Consider the following 11,243-nt stretch of genomic DNA (forward strand, 5'->3'; position numbering starts at 1 on the left):
CAACTAAAATCAAATAACAATGCATGCAAGACACCAAACTTAGTAGTTTGTATACTACTGACACTAACAAAATGAAAATGCATATAAGACACATAAGCACTCAAGTCAAGAGAATTAAAAATCAGAGCAATGTAATCATCAAGAACAACTTGAAGATTAATGAAGACACATGCATGAATGCAAGGAGAACAGAAACATGCAATTGACACCAAACTTAAAATGAGACTCTAGACTCAAACAAGAAACAAAATATTTTTGCATTTTTTGATTTTGTAAATTTTTTTGTGCTTTTTCGAAAATTAAGTGGAAAAGAAAATAAAGATATCAAAATTCTTAATGAGAATTCCAGGAATCATGCAATGTTAGTCTAAAGCTTTAGTCTAAAGAAATTAGACATGGCTAGCCAAGCTTCAGCAGAACATTGCATTCAAGAGCTAAATTGATGAAAATCAATCAGCTTTGGTGATGATAAGAACATCACCTTGAAACACTAGAATTCATTCTTAAGAACTCTAAAGACAAAAACCTAATCTAAGCAACAAGATGAACCGTCAGTTGTCCATACTCGAACAATCCTCGGCAACGGCGCCAAAAACTTGGTGCACAAAATTGTGATCATCAATGCTAGCATTATCTGGTGAATAAAAAAATTAAAAATTTTAAAAAACTAAGTTTTTAATTTCTGAATTTTTAAATTATATTATTTATTGTTTTTTATTTAAATAAGAAAAATAAAATAAAGTCTTACAATATCTAATAGAAAACAGATCTGTAAATTTATTATATTTTTTTAATTTTAAACTAAAAAAATATTTTTTGAAATTGTAAAAAAATAAAAAATCCAAAAATATGCAAAAAATAAAAAAATTAAATTTTTAAATTTTTTAAATTAATTTATTCTTAATTTGAGAACAAGTGCAGCAAAAAAATCAACTATCTTGGTGTAGCGTTATCTGGTGATAAGAAAATAAAAAATATTTTTAAAAAATTAAAAATTTTAAAAAACTAAATTTTTTATTTTTGAATTTTTAAATTATATTATTTAATGTTTTTTATTTAAATAATAAAAAAATAAAGTCCAGCAATATCTAGTAAACAACAGATCTATAACTTTATTATTTTTTTAAATTTTAAACTAAATTTTTTTCAAGTTGTAAAAAAATAAAAAATTCCAAAAATAACCAAAAAAATTAAAAAATTAAATTTTTAAAATTAATTTATTCTTAATTTGTGAACAAGTGTAGCAAAAAAAGTCAACTGTCAGAGTGTAGCATTATCCGGTGAATAAAAAAATAAAAAATTTTATAAAACTAAATTTTTTATTTTTTAATTTTTAAATTATATTATTAAATGTTTTTCATTTAAATAATAAAATTAAAATAAAGTCTAGCACTATCTAATAAACAACAGATCTGTAAATTTATTATTTTTTTAAAAATTTTTAAACTAAAAAATATCTTTTTCTAATTGTAAAAACATAAAAAATTCCAAAGATATCCAAAAAATAAAAAAATAAAAATATTTAATATTTTAAATTAATTAATTCTTAATTTGTGAACAAGTGAAGCAAAAAAGTCAATTGTGTGTGTCTAGCATTATCTGGTGAATAAAAAAATTAAAAATTTTAAAAAACTAAGTTTTTAATTTCTGAATTTTTAAATTATATTATTTATTGTTTTTTATTTAAATAAGAAAAATAAAATAAAGTCTTACAAGATCTAATAAAAAACAGATCTGTAAATTTATAATATTTTTTTAATTTTAAACTAAAAAAATATTTTTTCAAATTGTAAAAAAACAAAAATTCCAAAAATATCCAAAAAATAAAAAAATTAAATTTTTAAATTTTTTAAATTAATTTATTCTTAATTTGAGAACAAGTGCAGCAAAAAAATCAACTATCTTGGTGTAGTGTTATCTGGTGATAAAAAAATAAAAAATATTTTTAAAAAATTAAAAATTTTAAAAAACTAAATTTTTTATTTTTGAATTTTTAAATTATATTATTTAATGTTTTTTATTTAAATAATAAAAAAATAAAGTCCAGCAATATCTAGTAAACAACAGATCTATAACTTTATTATTTTTTTAAGTTTTAAACTAAATTTTTTTTCAAGTTGTAAAAAAATAAAAAATTCCAAAAATAACCAAAAAAATTAAAAAATTAAATTTTTAAAATTAATATATTCTTAATTTGTGAACAAGTGTAGCAAAAAAAGTCAACTGTCAGAGTGTAGCATTATCCGGTGAATAAAAAAATAAAAAATTTTATAAAACTAAATTTTTTATTTTTTAATTTTTAAATTATATTATTAAATGTTTTTCATTTAAATAATAAAATTAAAATAAAGTCTAGCACTATCTAATAAACAACAGATCTGTAAATTTATTATTTTTTTAAAATTTTTAAACTAAAAAATATCTTTTTCTAATTGTAAAAACATAAAAAATTCCAAAGATATCCAAAAAATAAAAAAATAAAAATATTTAATATTTTAAATTAATTAATTCTTAATTTGTGAACAAGTGAAGCAAAAAAAGTCAATTGTGTGTGTCTAGCATTATCTGGTGAATAAAAAAATTAAAAATTTTAAAAAACTAAGTTTTTAATTTCTGAATTTTTAAATTATATTATTTATTGTTTTTTATTTAAATAAGAAAAATAAAATAAAGTCTTACAAGATCTAATAAAAAACAGATCTGTAAATTTATAATATTTTTTTAATTTTAAACTAAAAAAATATTTTTTCAAATTGTAAAAAAAAAAATTCCAAAAATATCCAAAAAATAAAAAAATTAAATTTTTAAATTTTTTAAATTAATTTATTCTTAATTTGAGAACAAGTGCAGCAAAAAAATCAACTATCTTGGTGTAGTGTTATCTGGTGATAAAAAAATAAAAAATATTTTTAAAAAATTAAAAATTTTAAAAAACTAAATTTTTTATTTTTGAATTTTTAAATTATATTATTTAATGTTTTTTATTTAAATAATAAAAAAATAAAGTCCAGCAATATCTAGTAAACAATAGATCTATAACTTTATTATTTTTTTAAATTTTAAACTAAAATTTTTTTCAAGTTGTAAAAAAATAAAAAATTCCAAAAATAACCAAAAAATTAAAAAATTAAATTTTTAAAATTAATTTATTCTTAATTTGTGAACAAGTGTAGCAAAAAAAGTCAACTGTCAGAGTGTAGCATTATCCGGTGAATAAAAAAATAAAAAATTTTATAAAACTAAATTTTTTATTTTTAATTTTTAAATTATATTATTAAATGTTTTTCATTTAAATAATAAAATTAAAATAAAGTGTAGCACTATCTAATAAACAACAGATCTGTAAATTTATTATTTTTTTAAAATTTTTAAACTAAAAAATATCTTTTTCTAATTGTAAAAACATAAAAAAGTCCAAAGATATCCAAAAAATAAAAAAATAAAAATATTTAATATTTTAAATTAATTAATTCTTAATTTGTGAACAAGTGAAGCAAAAAAAGTCAATTGTGTGTGTCTAGCATTATCTGGTGAATAAAAAAATTAAAAATTTTAAAAAACTAAGTTTTTAATTTCTGAATTTTTAAATTATATTATTTATTGTTTTTTATTTAAATAAGAAAAATAAAATAAAGTCTTACAATATCTAATAAAAAACAGATCTGTAAATTTATTATATTTTTTTAATTTTAAACTAAAAAAATATTTTTTCAAATTGTAAAAAATTAAAAATTCCAAAAATATCCAAAAAATAAAAAAATTAAATTTTTAAATTTTTTAAATTAATTTATTCTTAATTTGAGAACAAGTGCAGCAAAAAAATCAACTATCTTGGTGTTGCGTTATCTGGTGATAAAAAATAAAAAATATTTTTAAAAAATTAAAAATTTTAAAAAACTAAATTTTTTATTTTTGAATTTTTAAATTATATTATTTAATGTTTTTTATTTAAATAATAAAAAAATAAAGTCCAGCAATATCTAGTAAACAACAGATCTATAACTTTATTATTTTTTTAAATTTTAAACTAAATTTTTTTCAAGTTGTAAAAAAATAAAAAATTCCAAAAATAACCAAAAAAATTAAAAAATTAAATTTTTAAAATTAATTTATTCTTAATTTGTGAACAAGTGTAGCAAAAAAAGTCAACTGTCAGAGTGTAGCATTATCCGGTGAATAAAAAAATAAAACATTTTATAAAACTAAATTTTTTATTTTTTAATTTTTAAATTATATTATTAAATGTTTTTCATTTAAATAATAAAATTAAAATAAAGTCTAGCACTATCTAATAAACAACAGATCTGTAAATTTATTATTTTTTTTTAAATTTTTAAACTAAAAAATATCTTTTTCTAATTGTAAAAACATAAAAAATTCCAAAGATATCCAAAAAATAAAAAAATAAAAATATTTAATATTTTAAATTAATTAATTCTTAATTTGTGAACAAGTGAAGCAAAAAAAGTCAATTGTGTGTGTCTAGCATTATCTGGTGAATAAAAAAATTAAAAATTTTAAAAAACTAAGTTTTTAATTTCTGAATTTTTAAATTATATTATTTATTGTTTTTTATTTAAATAAGAAAAATAAAATAAAGTCTTACAAGATCTAATAAAAAACAGATCTGTAAATTTATAATATTTTTTTAATTTTAAACTAAAAAAATATTTTTTCAAATTGTAAAAAAACAAAAATTCCAAAAATATCCAAAAAATAAAAAAATTAAATTTTTAAATTTTTTAAATTAATTTATTCTTAATTTGAGAACAAGTGCAGCAAAAAAATCAACTATCTTGGTGTAGTGTTATCTGGTGATAAAAAAATAAAAAATATTTTTAAAAAATTAAAAATTTTAAAAAACTAAATTTTTTATTTTTGAATTTTTAAATTATATTATTTAATGTTTTTTATTTAAATAATAAAAAAATAAAGTCCAGCAATATCTAGTAAACAATAGATCTATAACTTTATTATTTTTTTAAATTTTAAACTAAAATTTTTTTCAAGTTGTAAAAAAATAAAAAATTCCAAAAATAACCAAAAAATTAAAAAATTAAATTTTTAAAATTAATTTATTCTTAATTTGTGAACAAGTGTAGCAAAAAAAGTCAACTGTCAGAGTGTAGCATTATCCGGTGAATAAAAAAATAAAAAATTTTATAAAACTAAATTTTTTATTTTTAATTTTTAAATTATATTATTAAATGTTTTTCATTTAAATAATAAAATTAAAATAAAGTGTAGCACTATCTAATAAACAACAGATCTGTAAATTTATTATTTTTTTAAAATTTTTAAACTAAAAAATATCTTTTTCTAATTGTAAAAACATAAAAATGTCCAAAGATATCCAAAAAATAAAAAAATAAAAATATTTAATATTTTAAATTAATTAATTCTTAATTTGTGAACAAGTGAAGCAAAAAAAGTCAATTGTGTGTGTCTAGCATTATCTGGTGAATAAAAAAATTAAAAATTTTAAAAAACTAAGTTTTTAATTTCTGATTTTTTAAATTATATTATTTATTGTTTTTTATTTAAATAAGAAAAATAAAATAAAGTCTTACAAGATCTAATAAAAAACAGATCTGTAAATTTATAATATTTTTTTAATTTTAAACTAAAAAAATATTTTTTCAAATTGTAAAAAAATAAAAATTCCAAAAATATCCAAAAAATAAAAAAATTAAATTTTTAAATTTTTTAAATTAATTTATTCTTAATTTGAGAACAAGTGCAGCAAAAAAATCAACTATCTTGGTGTAGTGTTATCTGGTGATAAAAAAATAAAAAATATTTTAAAAAATTAAAAATTTTAAAAAACTAAATTTTTTATTTTTGAATTTTTAAATTATATTATTTAATGTTTTTTATTTAAATAATAAAAAAATAAAGTCCAGCAATATCTAGTAAACAACAGATCTATAACTTTATTATTTTTTTAAATTTTAAACTAAAATTTTTTTCAAGTTGTAAAAAAATAAAAAATTACAAAAATAACCAAAAAAATTGAAAAATTAAATTTTTAAAATTAATTTATTCTTAATTTGTGAACAAGTGTAGCAAAAAAAGTCAACTGTCAGAGTGTAGCATTATCCGGTGAATAAAAAAATAAAAAATTTTATAAAACTAAATTTTTTATTTTTATTTTTTAAATTATATTATTAAATGTTTTTCATTTAAATAATAAAATTAAAATAAAGTCTAGCACTATCTAATAAACAACAGATCTATAAATTTATTTTTTTTTTAAAATTTTTAAACTAAAAAATATCTTTTTCTAATTGTAAAAACATAAAAAAGTCCAAAGATATCCAAAAAATAAAAAAATAAAAATATTTAATATTTTTAATTAATTAATTCTTAATTTGTGAACAAGTGAAGCAAAAAAAGTCAATTGTGTGTGTCTAACATTATCTGGTGAATAAAAAAATTAAAAATTTTAAAAAACTAAGTTTTTATTTCTGAATTTTTAAATTATATTATTTAATGTTTTTTATTTAAATAAGAAAAATAAACTAAAGTCTTGCAATATCTAATAAAAAACAGATCTGTAAATTTATTATATTTTTTTAATTTTTAAACTAAAAAAATATTTTTTCAAATTGTAAAAAAATAAAAATTCCAAAAATATCCAAAAAATAAAAAAATTAAATTTTTAAATTTTTAAATTAATTTATTCTTACTTTGAGAACAAGTGCAGCAAAAAAAGTCAACTATCTTGGTGTAGCATTATCTGGTGATAAAAAAATAAAAAATGTTTTTAAAAAAATTAAAATTTTAAAAAAATAAATTTTTTATTTTTGAATTTTTAAATTATATTATTTAATGTTTTTTATTTAAATAATAAAAAAATAAAGTCCAGCAATATCTAGTAAACAACAGATCTATAACTTTATTATTTTTTTAAATTTTAAACTAAATTTTTTTCAAGTTGTAAAAAAATAAAAAATTCCAAAAATAACCAAAAAAATTAAAAAATTAAATTTTTAAAATTAATTTATTCTTAACTTGTGAACAAGTGCAGCAAGAAAAGTCAACTGTCAGAGTGTAGCATTATCCGGTGAATAAAAAAATAAAAAATTTTATAAAACTAAATTTTTTATTTTTTAATTTTTAAATTATATTATTAAATGTTTTTCATTTAAATAATAAAATTAAAATAAAGTCTAGTACTATCTAATAAACAACAGATCTGTAAATTTATTATTTTTTTTTAAATTTTTTAAAATAAAAAATATCTTTTTCTAATTGTAAAAACATAAAAAATTTCAAAGATATCCAAAAAATAAAAAAATAAAAATATTTAATTTTTTAAATTAATTAATTCTTAATTTGTGAACAAGTGAAGCAAAAAAAGTCAACTGTGTCTGTCTAGCATTATCTGGTGAATAAAAAAATTAAAAATTTTAAAAAACTAAGTTTTTTATTTCTGAATTTTTAAATTATATTATTTATTGTTTTTTATTTAAATAAGAAAAATAAAATAAAGTCTTACAATATCTAATAAAAAACAGATTTGTAAATTTATTATATTTTTTTAATTTTTAAACTAAAAAAATATTTTTTCAAATTGTAAAAAAATAAAAATTTCAAAAATATCCAAAAAATAAAAAAATTAAATTTTTAAATTTTTTAAATTAATTTATTCTTACTTTGAGAACAAGTGCAGCAAAAAAAAGTCAACTATCTTGGTGTAGCATTATCTGGTGATAAAAAAATAAAAAGTATTTTTAAAAAAATTAAAATTTTAAAAAAATAAATTTTTTATTTTTGAATTTTTAAATTATATTATTTAATGTTTTTTATTTAAATAATAAACAAATAAAGTCCAGCAATATCTAGTAAACAACAGATCTATAACTTTATTATTTTTTTAAATTTTAAACTGAATTTTTTTCAAGTTGTAAAAAAATAAAAAATTCCAAAAATAACCAAAAAAATTAAAAAATTAAATTTTTAAAATTAATTTATTCTTAATTTGTGAACAAGTGAAGCAAAAAAAGTCAACTGTCAGAGTGTAGCATTATCCGGTGAATAAAAAAATAAAAAATTTTATAAAACTAAATTTTTTATTTTTGAATTTTTAAATTATATTATTAAATGTTTTTCATTTAAATAATAAAATTAAAATAAAGTCTAGCACTATCTAATAAACAACAGATCTGTAAATTTATTATTTTTTTAAAATTTTTAAACTAAAAAATATCTTTTTCTAATTGTAAAAACATAAAAAATTTCAAAGATATCCAAAAAATAAAAAAATAAAAATATTTAATTTCTTAAATTAATTAATTCTTAATTTGTGAACAAGTGAAGCAAAAAAAGTCAACTGTGTTTGTCTAGCATTATCTGGTGAATAAAAAAATTAAAAATTTTAAAAAACTAAGTTTTTTATTTCTGAATTTTTAAATTATATTATTTATTGTTTTTTATTTAAATAAGAAAAATAAAATAAAGTCTTACAATATCTAATAAAAAACAGATCTGTAAATTTATTATATTTTTTTAATTTTTAAACTAAAAAAATATTTTTTCAAATTGTAAAAAAATAAAAATTTCAAAAATATCCAAAAAATAAAAAAATTAAATTTTTAAATTTTTTAAATTAATTTATTCTTACTTTGAAAACAAGTGCAGCAAAAAAAAGTCAACTATCTTGGTGTAGCATTATCTGGTGATAAAAAAGTAAAAAGTATTTTTAAAAAAATTAAAATTTAAAAAAAATAAATTTTTTATTTTTGAATTTTTAAATTATATTATTTAATGTTTTTTATTTAAATAATAAAAAAATAAAGTCCAGCAATATCTAGTAAACAACAGATCTGTAACTTTATTATTTTTTTAAATTTTAAACTAAATTTTTTTCAAATTGTAAAAAAATAAAAAATTCCAAAAATAACCAAAAAAATTAAAAAATTAAATTTTTAAAATTAATTTATTCTTAACTTGTGAACAAGTGCAGCAAGAAAAGTCAACTGTCAGAGTGTAGCATTATCCGGTGAATAAAAAAATAAAAAATTTTATAAAACTAAATTTTTTATTTTTTAATTTTTAAATTATATTATTAAATGTTTTTCATTTAAATAATAAAATTAAAATAAAGTCTAGTACTATCTAATAAACAACAGATCTGTAAATTTATTATTTTTTTTAAATTTTTTAAACTAAAAAATATCTTTTTCTAATTGTAAAAACATAAAAAATTTCAAAGATATCCAAAAAATAAAAAAATAAAAAAATTTAATTTTTTAAATTAATTAATTCTTAATTTGTGAACAAGTGAAGCAAAAAAAGTCAACTGTGTCTGTCTAGCATTATCTGGTGAATAAAAAAATTAAAAATTTTAAAAAACTAAGTTTTTTATTTCTGAATTTTTAAATTATATTATTTATTGTTTTTTATTTAAATAAGAAAAATAAAATAAAGTCTTACAATATCTAATAAAAAACAGATTTGTAAATTTATTATATTTTTTTAATTTTTAAACTAAAAAAATATTTTTTCAAATTGTAAAAAAATAAAAATTTCAAAAATATCCAAAAAATAAAAAAATTAAATTTTTAAATTTTTTAAATTAATTTATTCTTACTTTGAGAACAAGTGCAGCAAAAAAAAGTCAACTATCTTGGTGTAGCATTATCTGGTGATAAAAAAATAAAAAGTATTTTTAAAAAAATTAAAATTTTAAAAAAATAAATTTTTTATTTTTGAATTTTTAAATTATATTATTTAATGTTTTTTATTTAAATAATAAACAAATAAAGTCCAGCAATATCTAGTAAACAACAGATCTATAACTTTATTATTTTTTTAAATTTTAAACTGAATTTTTTTCAAGTTGTAAAAAAATAAAAAATTCCAAAAATAACCAAAAAATTAAAAAATTAAATTTTTAAAATTAATTTATTCTTAATTTGTGAACAAGTGCAGCAAAAAAAGTCAACTGTCAGAGTGTAGCATTATCCGGTGAATAAAAAAATAAAAAATTTTATAAAACTAAATTTTTTATTTTTGAATTTTTAAATTATATTATTAAATGTTTTTCATTTAAATAATAAAATTAAAATAAAGTCTAGCACTATCTAATAAACAACAGATCTGTAAATTTATTATTTTTTTAAAATTTTTAAACTAAAAAATATCTTTTTCTAATTGTAAAAACATAAAAAATTTCAAAGATATCCAAAAAATAAAAAAATAAAAATATTTAATTTTTTAAATTAATTAATTCTTAATTTGTGAACAAGTGAAGCAAAAAAAGTCAACTGTGTTTGTCTAGCATTATCTGGTGAATAAAAAAATTAAAAATTTTAAAAAACTAAGTTTTTTATTTCTGAATTTTTAAATTATATTATTTATTGTTTTTTATTTAAATAAGAAAAATAAAATAAAGTCTTACAATATCTAATAAAAAACAGATCTGTAAATTTATTATATTTTTTTAATTTTTAAACTAAAAAAATATTTTTTCAAATTGTAAAAAAATAAAAATTTCAAAAATATCCAAAAAATAAAAAAATTAAATTTTTAAATTTTTTAAATTAATTTATTCTTACTTTGAAAACACGTGCAGCAAAAAAAAGTCAACTATCTTGGTGTAGCATTATCTGGTGATAAAAAAATAAAAAGTATTTTTAAAAAAATTAAAATTTTAAAAAAATAAATTTTTTATTTTTGAATTTTTAAATTATATTATTTAATGTTTTTTATTTAAATAATAAACAAATAAAGTCCAGCAATATCTAGTAAACAACAGATCTATAACTTTATTATTTTTTTAAATTTTAAACTGAATTTTTTTCAAGTTGTAAAAAAATAAAAAATTCCAAAAATAACCAAAAAAATTAAAAAATTAAATTTTTAAAATTAATTTATTCTTAATTTGTGAACAAGTGCAGCAAAAAAAGTCAACTGTCAGAGTGTAGCATTATCCGGTGAATAAAAAAATAAAAAATTTTATAAAACTAAATTTTTTATTTTTGAATTTTTAAATTATATTATTAAATGTTTTTCATTTAAATAATAAAATTAAAATAAAGTCTAGCACTATCTAATAAACAACAGATCTGTAAATTTATTATTTTTTTAAAATTTTTAAACTAAAAAATATCTTTTTCTAATTGTAAAAACATAAAAAAGTCCAAAGATATCCAAAAAATAAAAAAATAAAAATATTTAATATTTTAAACTAATTAATTCTTAATTTGTGAACAAGTGAAGCAAAAAAAGTCAATTGT

This window comes from Arachis hypogaea, chromosome 10 (genome assembly GCF_003086295.3).
Source record: "Arachis hypogaea cultivar Tifrunner chromosome 10, arahy.Tifrunner.gnm2.J5K5, whole genome shotgun sequence".
In the NCBI taxonomy this organism is placed as follows: Eukaryota; Viridiplantae; Streptophyta; class Magnoliopsida; order Fabales; family Fabaceae; genus Arachis; species Arachis hypogaea.